The sequence below is a fragment of the Sturnus vulgaris genome, chromosome 12 (genome assembly GCF_052056855.1).
Source record: "Sturnus vulgaris isolate bStuVul1 chromosome 12, bStuVul1.hap1, whole genome shotgun sequence".
In the NCBI taxonomy this organism is placed as follows: domain Eukaryota; kingdom Metazoa; phylum Chordata; class Aves; order Passeriformes; family Sturnidae; genus Sturnus; species Sturnus vulgaris.
The window spans coordinates 4,855,014-4,867,621 of NC_142254.1; the positions used below are offsets into that span (position 1 = coordinate 4,855,014).

Here is a 12,608-nt window from a genome sequence, read left to right on the forward strand (position 1 = left end):
CCCACAAGGGGTGATATAATGAGTACAGGGAGAACGTAACTAAGTGATGTGTAACAAAGTAGTGCTCATTTGTAGGTTGAATCATAAAAAGAAATTTTTAGAGGAATATTGCGCCCAGCAGAGAGGATTGGAAATAACAATGTGGAGTGGTAATGGCGAGAATATTAAGAAATTACAAAGGTGCCAGGATCTCAATTTAGAAGAGATGAATTTCAGAACACTCAAGCATTGCCAGTCTTACTCAAGCCAAGCACTGGGGCAACCATCTCAGGTCACCCCGGAGCAAACACTGGGCTGAGCTCCCACCTGGTGCAGTGTGTGCTGTGTGTGATGCCAGCACTCAGCTGGCTCAGGCTGGATTTTAGGGCAAGGTTCTGCTCCCCCAGAGGGTGCTGGCACTGCCCAGGCTCCCCAGCAATGGTCCCAGCCCCGAGGCTGCCGCAGCTCCAGGGGCGTTGGGACACCAGGGATGCACAGGGGGATTGCTGGGGGGCTGCAGGGACAGGGGCTGCACTCAATCCCTGTGAATCCCATCCAGCTCAGGATGTTCTGTGATTCAAATGCTGCTCCAGGTTCCAAGGGATGCTATTTGGTTCACTTCAGGAACAAAATATTCAGTTTGCTTTACTAAGAAGGCACCATCTCACATAATATTTTTGCACAGAGTAATGTTAAATTACCAAGAAAATGATTTCTGTAGATTTTGATTATTATTTAAAAACTTGGTCACTACATTTCCCCTAATTTCTGTAAGCTTGGGGTCAAGAGAGTTTCAAACAGGTCGTGTATTTGCAGCATTTCTTCAGCAGAGGCACTCAAAGTGGGGGAAGCAGGTTCCTAATCCAAAGTGCCAGTGCAGGGTAGCCTTTCACCCTGCATCTCCTGCTGCACACAGTGCAAGTTTCTCTGGAACAACAGAGCACTTATGTGCAGGGTTTCAGAAGTAAATTTGCCAGCAGTAGTCAAGATTGTTATGAGCAAGAGCATCCTCATGTTTCAAGATTCATGTGCTTCTTACTTCAGGCATAAATCACCTGCAAGTAAAAAATTAGGATTATCTTGACTTAAATTAAATTATTATTTTTCCATCTACATTAAAGCTACCACAAGCAAACAGTGGATGTATTTTGATTTTTCTTCAAGGATGTTGTTGGTAAAGGATGAAACCCCTTCCCCAGAGTGGTTCCAACACAGGGCCTTTCTCAGTTAATCAGCACCAGAACAACAGAATAGTTGAAAGAATATTTTCAATTTGCTTTTTCATAAGAATCTACTGACATCTGAAAAGGTAAAAAGGCCTTAACAATATCTAAGAGACCATAAACATCAAAGAAACGTACACAAAGCTTTGTTCTATGTCCTTAAAAGGTGCCTATTGTTCACCTGGTACTTGAATCAGCTGCCCTGTCTCACAAACAGGAGGATAAGAGCAAAAGGAACATGGAAGAAAGAGATCTGTCCTCATCCACCACATGAGCAGCTCCTGCTTATCGAGGACAAACTTGAATCTATGGGATAAAAATATCCCAGCCAACTTATTTTGATTTCTGATTTCAACCACATAAAAAATGGTAGAAATATCCCAAACCACATCAATTTTAATTTTTAATATTGGTTTCTAAAATCGTGGTTTAGCAAATAAATTTGCTAAATCTTTTAGAACCCCAAGTATAACTTATTCATGCAATATCTTGTGTATAAAAAAAGAGCAATGAGCCAGGATAACTGGAACTGGAGAAATAATAACAGATGTCAGAATAGAGTGATATGGGCATAGCCTGGGAAGTAGATGCTAAGAACATCTTGTAGTACTGGTTTTCAAGTTGCTTTGATATAGACATTTTTTTTTTTTTTCCCCCTAGTGTTATTGCATTATTATTATAAGTCAAACACTATTTTAATGAAACAGAAAGAACCTCAGATTCCTCCTTGGTCTCCTTTGGGTGTTCTCCAGGGAATGCATCTCCCACTTAGCCAATGTCAGGAACATGCTGTTCCCTGTGCTTACAGCAGCCCCACAAATGTTTGAGGGTGCATTTGCATCCTTTGCATCTCCACACAAACACAGCAACTACAGAGAATGTGGCTGTAAGTGATTTTTAACCCTGTTCATCAAATGCCAGTTTAACATCAAAGTTTCACGCTCCATTAATAGCCTAACTGACAAATTTAAGAGACAGCCTTTGCTGTGAGTTTGTCTTAAAAGCATTGCAAGGCAGGATTAACTTTGTCATTCTGCAGAAGAAAGGAAATGTGATTTCTAACATGCTCTTGGTGAGCTGGGGAGGAAAGCAAGCACACAGCACATTACAATGACTTGAATGATTTGACAGCTGTTAGCTAAACAATACAACATTAATTTTCAACATTTTTGCACATGGCTGGGTGAGAGATCCCTTAATCCCAGTTCTTATTCGACTTCTGCCTCATTGTTGCTGTCTCCTTTTGTATCACCTATTATAATCAGTTTCTGCTGTATACTCCCTTTCACCTTATTATTGTTACAAAAGTAAGGTATGAGGTTAATTCAGACTCACTTCCCCGGGGTACATTAAGATGGATTTAAGTACTTTACTGAGACAGTCTGACTTCAAAAGCTGCTTTATCAGTTCCTACCAGAGAGAGAGACCCATCCATGACAGCAGTAAACTAACCATAAATTCTCATATTCTATATGCTGAGTGACTTTCAAAAGGACAACTATTGATTTTGTCATTTATGAATGGATTTAGTCAAATTAGTCTTTTCATTGTGCACAATAAGACAGCATTGTTATTAGGAATTATAGGATAAAACTGTGTGGAACAAATGAAACTGCCATTTTTGGGATCCTCAGCACAAATTCAATAAGCTTTAGTTATGCCACCCTGATCATTTTGTTCACGACCAGCTACTCTCCATACTTTGATTGTCTTCAAAGGAAAGGAAAAGTGGCCTCTGCCTTCAAGAGGCACTTTCAGAAGACTTAACCTTTCAAAGAGCTCTCATGTCTTTTCCTTTGAAAGAGCTAATAACTTGTTTGCTGGAACGGCAGGAGTATTTACAGGCACACTTGAAATCAGACAAAGATTACACAGGGAAATAAACAGAGAGACTGTCACTGTCAACAATAAATTAAGTTTGAGCTAAAAACATAAAATGTTTAGAGTGAAGCAGACATCACTCAGCATTATGCTACTTGAGCCTCTGAACTTTTCCAAACACAATGAGCACTGATGGGCCCTGGTTACCTTCCCTGAAGAGCCACTCCAGATGGTTCCTGCAGGATCTGGGCTGGTGGCTGGAAACAAGGCTGACACTGGTGTCCTGATTTCCCTCCCCTTTGTGTGGTGTGTGGCAGGAGCACCCCAGCTCACAGGTGTGCAGAGGGCAGTGTGTCACATGGAGAGGCACTGGGGAGGAGGAGCTGTGTGCCAGCCTTGGGTACCCTGAGTGTTTTGGTGTTTGTGCAGCCAAATCCACGCACGAGTGGGTCTGCATGGAAATATCAGGATGAAAATATGAAACATGTCAACCAGCCCAGCATTTGATGATTCTTAATTATTTAATTGAAAGGTTTATGCACCTAAGCTTGACTTTTTCATTTGGTAATGCAGAAAGGCCCAGACTTTTAACTTCTGTCATCGCTGCAACATTATTTTATAACCAGTCCTCTGTCCGGGTTTTTAATTTTATTTTACATGTTACAAGAGAAATTACAAGGCCCCTGCCACATCAGCACTCTGCATAGGGCACCTGTGTACTCAGATATTTGCTTGGAAATATGGACTGATAACATTCTGAAAACCTTAATGCTATTTCTGAATTTATTGTAGTTCTAAAGATTTATGTCTTTGTCCAGAGATGCCAGAAACAAAGTGAAAAGAAGCAAATTCTAAATATAAAGTATTTCAGTCTCTAATTCCCTTAACCTCTAGAAAGAAATGGTGCACGTCTTACAAAACTGATGGATACCTGTGAAGCAAGTCCAGTGGTTCTGGCTGCCTTTTCTAGGAGCAGTTCTGCCAGCAATCCAGCCAGCAGAGCCAGCCCCAGGAGCTGCAGGTTATGCAGTGTACATTCAATCCACTGGGCCCCCAAAGCTGCAGTCAGTGCAGGTGGAAAGCAGCTTTACAGAGCATCCACACACTCACACCTTTGTCAGAAGCTTTAGTGACACACTACATAGCTTTCAGAGCAGGGAAACATCGTCGGGGCTTTAGAGATATGTTGCAGCTTGGAGAAGTATGCCTAAAAGGATCTTTTTAGAAACATCCAGCACAAACCAAAAGCCAGGTTCCAATCACTTGACAACTTTGCTTTTTTCATTTTACAGCCAGCCCTTGGGTGCAGACACCCCACCCCAGAGATGGAGAAGGGGAAACTGATGTTTGTGCCAACACATTCAGGGTTAAGCACTGGCTGCTAAATGGAATTAATTGGCTCTGGGTGAGTGACAGAAGCCTGGGAGCTGGGCTGGCTCTGCCTTCTGGGTGCTTAGATGTTCCACTGCAGCATTTGCTCAGTTCTGACTGCAGCTGTGCAGTTTAGTGCTGGTTCCATGGCTTGTGCAAGCTTCTACAGCCCAGGCAGGGCAGAGGCAGCGTGGAACCAGACAGGTCCCTCCGTTCAGACTTTGCAAACATGGCAAACTTCCCTCACAATTCAGTGAGGAGAACAAGCCTGCTTAGGAGAATACACACTGGATACTTCATGGCTAAATAAGAATACATTGACTATGAAATTTATGATCTGTTAATCACAGCACATTATTTCTTATTAATGCCTTTATATTTCTCATATGAACCGTGTTAAAATGAATGGAGTTTAGCCATTCCCACCAAAGGATGATGTGATTAACTTGGTCAAATATCTCAAATAAATGGATAGCAATATGCCATGAAAATAAAAGGGCATGGAGGTAGGATCCTGAGTGAAATCACTGGGAAGTTTATTGTTAATTATCACAGGATATAGAGCAAGGCCCACTATCTCAGCTTAAGTCTGAAGATGAGCAATCTTTTGTGACAAATGAACAGACTACTTTCCTGGAGACGATATCAAACTCAAGATCAAATTAAAGAAAAGAAAACGCACTGATGCACAGCCATGTTTATGCAAAGCAGGAATAGGGTACAGGCTTAATTATAACCATGTCCTTGGGCACCGAGTCTGAAGCAGATGCAAAAAATTAAATACATTGATGTGCTTCACTAAATAGGAATAAAAGGGAAGAAAGTAGCTGAGGTACCAAGCCAAGGTGAGAAACCCTCAGTGGTTTCAGCTTTAAGTATAGCACAATATGAATGTTTATTGGGCTCTGTGCTATTTTCAGTGTATGAATTGTTTAACAGGAGCAGAGTAAAACCTGTGCTGTCTTTGTCTTCCAACGTCACACACCATTAATCAGAACAGGTGCTTTAAAATGGGGCATTAATGACTTTAGAGACATAAAGTAATTATACATAATAATAACAACAATAACAACCACCACTAGCCTGAAGTTTGTGTAAATGAAGCAGAAATATGTAAAGACATGACTTTAGCTGTTCATCAGAACAATACTTATTTGTAACACTTGTGAAAAGAGACCAAGCACTTCACTTGCTGCTGCAGCTTCCAGTTCTGCCATGTTATTTATATCAGGTCATCCACAAAGAAGGATGAGCATAATGCTCTCCAGCCCTGCTGGATGTTAGGACATACTAGAACACACACTTGAGACCGTTTTCAGGAAGATATTTTGTCAGTCTCCTAACAGAAATTGTTCCTGGAAGACACCATTTTCCTTTGCTGCTGAAAAAATTGCAGCTTTTTAGCTACACAACACAAATCTCTGACAGTCTGGGACTTATTGTGCAAATGCTTCAGACAAGAGGACTTTAATCATCAACTTTAATAGGTTTTAGAATGGAGTCCTAAATAATTAGGTGATAAACTGTGTAAACAGCTGATAAACTGTAAGCTCAACCGATGTGTTATTCAAAAGTGACCCTGCCAAAGAAAAAATAAATAGATCATACAATCTCTAGCATCGTTATTTGGAATATCGAAGGCATTTGTATAACAGGTTTGTTTATGCAGCAGTAATTTCTCTCTCCATTTTCCCTTGCTATTAACTAATAATGCAAAGCAAAATGTTCTCAGAGAGAAAAAGATCCAGCTGCAAACAAATGTTACACCCTTGGAGGCTTCTGTTTTCCCCTATGGAAAGCAATGCACCGGATAATGTGATGTAGATATAATAAAAGATACCCCATAATAGTACTGCCTATGAGTTTATTTAGAAAGAAGGCTCAGACATTCTGACAAAGGTGCATGTGGGTTTAAAAAGGCACCCTGAAAACTCATGATTTGCTGAACCTAAAAATCCGTAAAGAATTATGCTACCAAATGACAGATTGGAGGTATAGAATATCACCCACAGTATTATTTTAAGAGTGGAATCTAAATTCTGGTTTCTTTGTATTGCTAACTTAAGTCTTTGTAAGACTCTATTTACAGCCTGACATCTGAAAACTGATACAGTGAAAATGAAATCCTTTCTTCAACTTTTATGGTAATTTCAACATTTTTCTTATGTGCTGTCCTTCCCCAAAAATAATTCACTCACTGACAAAAAGCTATTTGAATAATCTTTCAATATACAAGTTTCTGCAGAATGGAAGCTAAAGAATAAAGGAGGGAGCTGAATACCCAAGTACAGTGTGAGGCATTAGGATGCAGGGAGGTGATGTGATTCCCTGCACAGGGTTTCACTGTTAGAAAGGAATCCTCATCAGCAGAAATCGACCCTGAGCCTGGAATGCTGTACATTGAGTATGAGGCATTTATCATCAAAGGTCTCTGAAGATATTTGCCCTTATTCTTGTTAGGACAAAAAGAAACAAAAGCAGTTATTGCATCTTAATTAAGGGTAAACACTGGTAGGCATCTGTTATCTACAAGGAGAGATCTGTGTCTGAATATGACTGGATCTAATCTGAAATGAGTGCTGAGATTAGCCAAAATTCTCCAGACATTATCTCTGTGTAGGACTGTTTCTATAATCTTGTTCTAAGGCTAAGATCAATGAAACCTTAAAGAAGGATTTGCTGATGCTGATAGGATTTTCTCTTTCAGATAGATTGTTAGGTGAAAAAAAGCCATATTAATAAGAATACATTTAAAGGTTTCTTGATGGTGCATTCACACTGCATGCAATATTTGTACTGTAAAACAATTCTATATCAAAGTACAAAATACTCTTTCAGTGCTACTTCTGGTACTCACAAAATGTGATTTTTTCTGAGCATGAGATCCCAAATTTAAATTGCAAAGGAAGGAGATTTGGGCAAAGGTTAAAGCTAATGAATGTACTGAAACCTGTCTCAGCTAGATGGTTTTTATCTTAAGTTCATATCTCTTCATATGCTTTCAAACACCCCAGCGTGTTGGTGACACTTTTATCTCTGGAAGGATTATTTTCCTTAGCAGCAAGAGGGTTCTAGACAATCACTGTCCACACATTACAACCCTCTACTGAAACACCTCAGCTCAGACATGTGAGAGAATAAACACTTTTTCTCAATTTCTTTAATCCCAGCTAATCCAGGAATAAACCAGAATCTGCAGAATCAGATCTATCAGTCACTGTTGCCATAAAATAAAATCCCAAACTCCCCCTGTTTCCTGGAATATCTAAAAACTGTTTAACAGCAGTACTTTCACATGACAACATCTGAACTCCTGTGCACTAATTTTATTCCCAATTTCAGTAATATCAAATAATTATTATACAATAACACTACACATAATTGCTACTGTCACAACAAACTGTCCACCAGATTTTCAAATTAGGTGAATTTTTTTCCCTAGGCAGCAGCTAGGATGAGAGTGTCCTCTTTCTAGGAATTGTTGGGCTGTGTCCAAGTGCAGGGGAGAAGGAGGGTGGGTTCCAGGACAGACAGACAGACAGACAGACACACAGACAGCAATAGCTGGAATGGAAAAAAGAGGCTGGGATATGGATGGGAAAGAGAGAGCAGGTGAGAAAGGAACACAGACCTGGCAGAGGAGGAGGAGGGGAAAGGTTGGAGAAAACTGGCAATAGGTCAAGAGGCCTATTAAGAGTACAGTAGACTGTGGTTCATTAAAAAAACAAATCTAGGAAAAAACCATCATGGGCACTTCCTGCAATAACTACAAAGCTTTTTTTTAGTGAACAGTTTGCCCAATTCAGCAAATGGGGTGCAGGGGTACCACCAGGTACAGGAGAAGGAAAATTCAGGAGCTCCCAAGATAGTGTAATGCTCAGATTGAACACTTCTAGATTGCACTGAGAGGGCAGAACTGCAGGGAACCAAAACCTCCATGGCTGCAGGCTCAGCTAAGAGATGCTGTACACAGAAAGGTAATTCAGAGCTAATCAGTACAAATTGCCTGACAGAAATTTGGTAGGCTGTACTAGGGATAAATCCACAAGTCAAAAAGCATTCCTGAGGTTTTTTATCCACATCCCAGGGCACTTACCTCTCACCAGTCATGGTGGGCATTTTAAAAATCCCAGGGAAGATGAGAGCCACATCCTCAGTTCAACTGAGCTGTCTCTCATCTGAGACATCTCAGAGGGTGATTCAACTCAGGAAATATTACTGGAAAGAGATTTGAAAGGAAAATATATATTAGTGTCCCACAGAGCACTGAGATTTCAAAATCCTCCCCTGAAACAGCAATTTTAGGAAACAAAGATCAGGAAACCACTAAAAAGGGAGGACCAAAAAAAAGGGGGAAGCTCTTGAAAAGTGAAAACTGAAAAGTGTCTACTTGTAGTCTGCTTATGAAACATTGGTCTGGAATGTGAAAGAGCTGCTGATTTTCACACAGCAATTCAAATCTGGAAAATGCTTTCCTAATCCAGAACAATTTCTTTCAAAGCTTTGTTTTTGAGAAGCCAATATTCCTGTTTAAAAAAAAAAAAAAAGTTAAAATTTCTAAATTTCTGGTATAGAACCAGAATATATACATATATATAATGAATATAATATAATATAATATAATTAATATAAATACCAGCCACTTATGGAAAATGTACAGAATTAAATGGTTACCACTCCCTTTCTCCTAAAAAGTAGTCTTCAATGATTTTAAAAGTGAGGGTCTTAACTGTATAAAAAAGATAAAATTCTCTGCTTGGGAAGGGCTGGGCTCAGCAATTCATAGACTGACAGCGTGGGTGTACCAGCAGTCACATCAATATGTGCAAAACATTTTAAACATTCCTGTAAAATATTGAGCATTTTAATATTTTGGAAGAATTGCTTTTATATTTGTTTAGAAATTTAGATTGAAGAAAAAAAACATATTATGGGTAACATAACTGGATAAACATACAGTTTTTTTTTTATTGTGTCTTTCATATATACTCATTTCTCTTCAAAGAAAATACACTAATAATGTTGATGTCACACCTTTCAACACATGAGAATTTGACTGAGGTTTAATTGCAGGACTGAAATGGCTCAGGCAGAAATAAGTAATATTTTAATAGTCCTTTTCAGGTAAATGATATGTGTGTACATAGCAGAAATAATTTCCTGTCTCCCCCTGGTAAACAATGTATTTAAAGAGGAGTCCTATAAATGTGTGTTAGGTGTGGACTGTCTGAGAGAACATTTTCTAGCTAAAAACCTATTTATAAATGCTTTAAAATCCATAGAGTCGATGACCAAAGTGCAATGGTTCTTCCTGGAGTGGTTCCAGCTCCTGTGCAAATACATATTTAAGGTGCAGAAGGTGTAATGATTTAGATTAAACAGCATGCACACCAATAAACCCTGACTTTGGGAAGGACAAGAACATACCCTGGACCCTGTCTGAAATGCATCAGAGTCTTTGCCCAAAATTATTACTTTCCTTCCACTTTGATTTGAAAGCACTCCACGTCTTGTAGGAAATACTCAGAACCCATCAGATCCACAGGACACAAAAAGGATTTAAGGAGTGCAATGGAGAGGTTATAGAAATATCCTTATTTAAGGACAGGAGCCTGAACACCTGCACATCTCTATTTGCAGATAAAAACTGTGCAAGGGGGGTCTGGCTGTAATAAAGGGGAGCCAGAGTGGGAGCTATTAACACACACAGTCCCTCAGAATTCACCTCATGCCCATCTCCAGTTCACTTTGCTGTGGCACACACAGAAAGATGAGGGAAAAGAGACCCTCCAACACTTACCTATGCTTCTAGAAAGCAGTGGAAGGTCTCACAGTCACACAACTGTACCTGCATGACACTAATTCATCCTGGGTTTGAAGTGGGAAATACACACCCCACTCTGGACTAGGATCTGACACTTCTTTTCTACCCAGAATGACTCACTCAAGTTGTCTCACTCACAAATCCCAGAGAAAATGGAGTTTCTACTCTGAATTCCTTTTTAACCTCAGCTACAGCAGCACACACGACACCTCTGAAATATTATTTTATGCTAATTGCATGATCCAAAGCTGCTTTTTGAGCTGTTTGTTTGCTCTTTACTGGCTGTGCTGCAAAGGAGGATGATTCTGACTTCACCAATCCTATTCAGTGCTTGTCCCATGTCGTTCCAGAGTGTGACCATACCTGAATATAAGCAACAATTATTGCACACACTGGCCTTGCCTCCTGAGCTGCTGCTCCTGCTGTTTAGGCTGATCTCAGAGACAGTAGATCACAATAGTTTGAACAAGTGCAAACCAACCATCTGAGTTCAAAATATCCAAGAAATTATATTCCTTACTGTTTTCTAAGGAGAAAATGAGGCTTTAATACTGTATTGAGACAAAACTTGTGCAAGTTTATTAAAAAAGAAAAAAAAAAAGGAAAAAAAAGCTTGCCTTTCATTAAAGTTCCTCTAATAATATGAAAACCAAATAAAAAAATCCCCAACCCAAAAAGCTGCCTAGCTCTAAACATCCCCAAGCCTTTGGAGCTGAGCCATGAATGTCAGGAGGATGAAGTAAAATGTCTATCTACACTCTTGATCTTGTGTGAAGAGAATTTCCTTTTTAGCTCCATTCCCAATTTAATCTCACAGGACTTCTCTGCCTTCTCCAAGGCAGCAGGAACCCTGCTTCAAAAGGGGCCTTGAAGCAGGTAATCTGAATTAAAGGAACACAAGTCCTACTTATGTATCCAGGACTAGAGAAGAGCATCTAAGTGTGGCTTTAGTCTCTGCTTAATCTCTAAATGGACCCATTTGATATTCTTCCAATTCTTATTCTATCAGAGGCAGAGAGATGTTGGGGAATTGCTGCTCTCAATGGTTGTCAAGAGGATTTTCAAGTAATCTTGATTCTATTAAATGACAATGCCCTGTTTACTTTAATGGGCCAAATGTTGGTCACATGCACATAAAATACCTGGGTAAAGATTAAAAAATCAGGTCATCAGCTTTCAAGCCTTTTGGGAGTAGAGAAAGAGGGGTACTCCTCCTAAATCTACACGTAAACAATCGCACTTGAGGCAGCTGTGTTCTAGGGGGGAGTTTTCAAGCTGTAAATAGACTCAAATGTTTGTGTCTGAGTGAAGTGGTTGGTCCTGAAAGCAATTTGACACATTTTATTCAGTTATCAGCTGCTGCTGGCATAAACAGGTTTGAAAATCTCCACTCAAATCCATCTGTGATCATCTGGGCCGGATGAAACAGAATGGTATGTGGCTATTTGAGAGAACAATGAGCAATGAGCACTCGCTGGAGTTCAGAATCTCACATTGTTCAGATGAATCAGGGAAAACATCGGGTGTACTGTGATTTCCGACAGATCAGCTGGAGTGAAAGCACATTCTTCTTCTCAGCCCTGTTAGCTGAGTGCTGCTCGTTTCCCACACTGCACGAGACCTCCTGTTCTCTCTTTTATTTTTCTGTGTCTATTGTGCATTTTTGAGTTTTACAGTTCACATAAGGGGTCAGATTCTGAGAGATGATGAGCAATTGCTATGCACGCTGCCTTAAATAGGTGTTCCAGAAAACCTGCCTCTGTTTAAAATTCAGTTGTCTTTACATCTTGTTTACATCAGCCTCATTGCTGGGGTTTTGAAACAAGGGGAAGGCAATTGCCTTGAATAACATATTATTTCCTACTGTGTACATAAACTGGAAAGCCTTCTGTATCCTTTATACTGCAAAACAATTTTTCTACATTCAGTTAATATACTTTTACCTCCTAATTTCAGATAACTAGCACAAGAAACAGAACTGAGGAGGCTGATTCTTTTTCACATGGATGAAAGCCTGGGAATTTCATTCTAAAAAATTACTAACTGAAGTAAAAGCCAGAGCTGAAAGCCAGGACCCACAATTACTGCTGGGTTTGGAAGAACTGTGAGATTCTAGAATTGCTTGCAGGGTATTCATGAAACTTGGGGTTCCAAATGCATAAAATGCTGAACTCCAACCTCCTTGACATTTCACATCCTTCAGTCAGCTTTGATGTTGGGATCTACGTAAGCTGGTTCTGGAGTTGGTGCTTTTATTGCGATTGATTAATTAGTGATATAAACAGTCAGAGCAGCAAGAAAACTCCGTGGACAGAGTGAACTCTACACAGGGTGTGCACTAGCAGCTCCTGCAGGGAAGTCAGCCTTATTCCTCAATAATTTCCCATTCT

The 12,608-nt window shown here is 39.8% G+C and overlaps 1 long non-coding RNA gene across 1 annotated transcript in view; it reads right to left on the reverse strand.

The window, feature by feature from the left end:
• Window positions 1–567: 567 nt before the first annotated feature.
• LOC148222342 (uncharacterized) overlaps window positions 568–12,608 on the reverse strand; it is a 30,789-nt gene continuing 18,748 nt past the window's right edge. Inside the window, exons 3-4 of the long non-coding RNA XR_015806163.1 lie at window positions 8,491–8,612; window positions 568–1,034 (exon numbers count right to left, since the gene is read on the reverse strand). This is a non-coding gene — a long non-coding RNA (uncharacterized LOC148222342). The remainder of the gene's footprint in view (window positions 1,035–8,490; window positions 8,613–12,608) is intronic.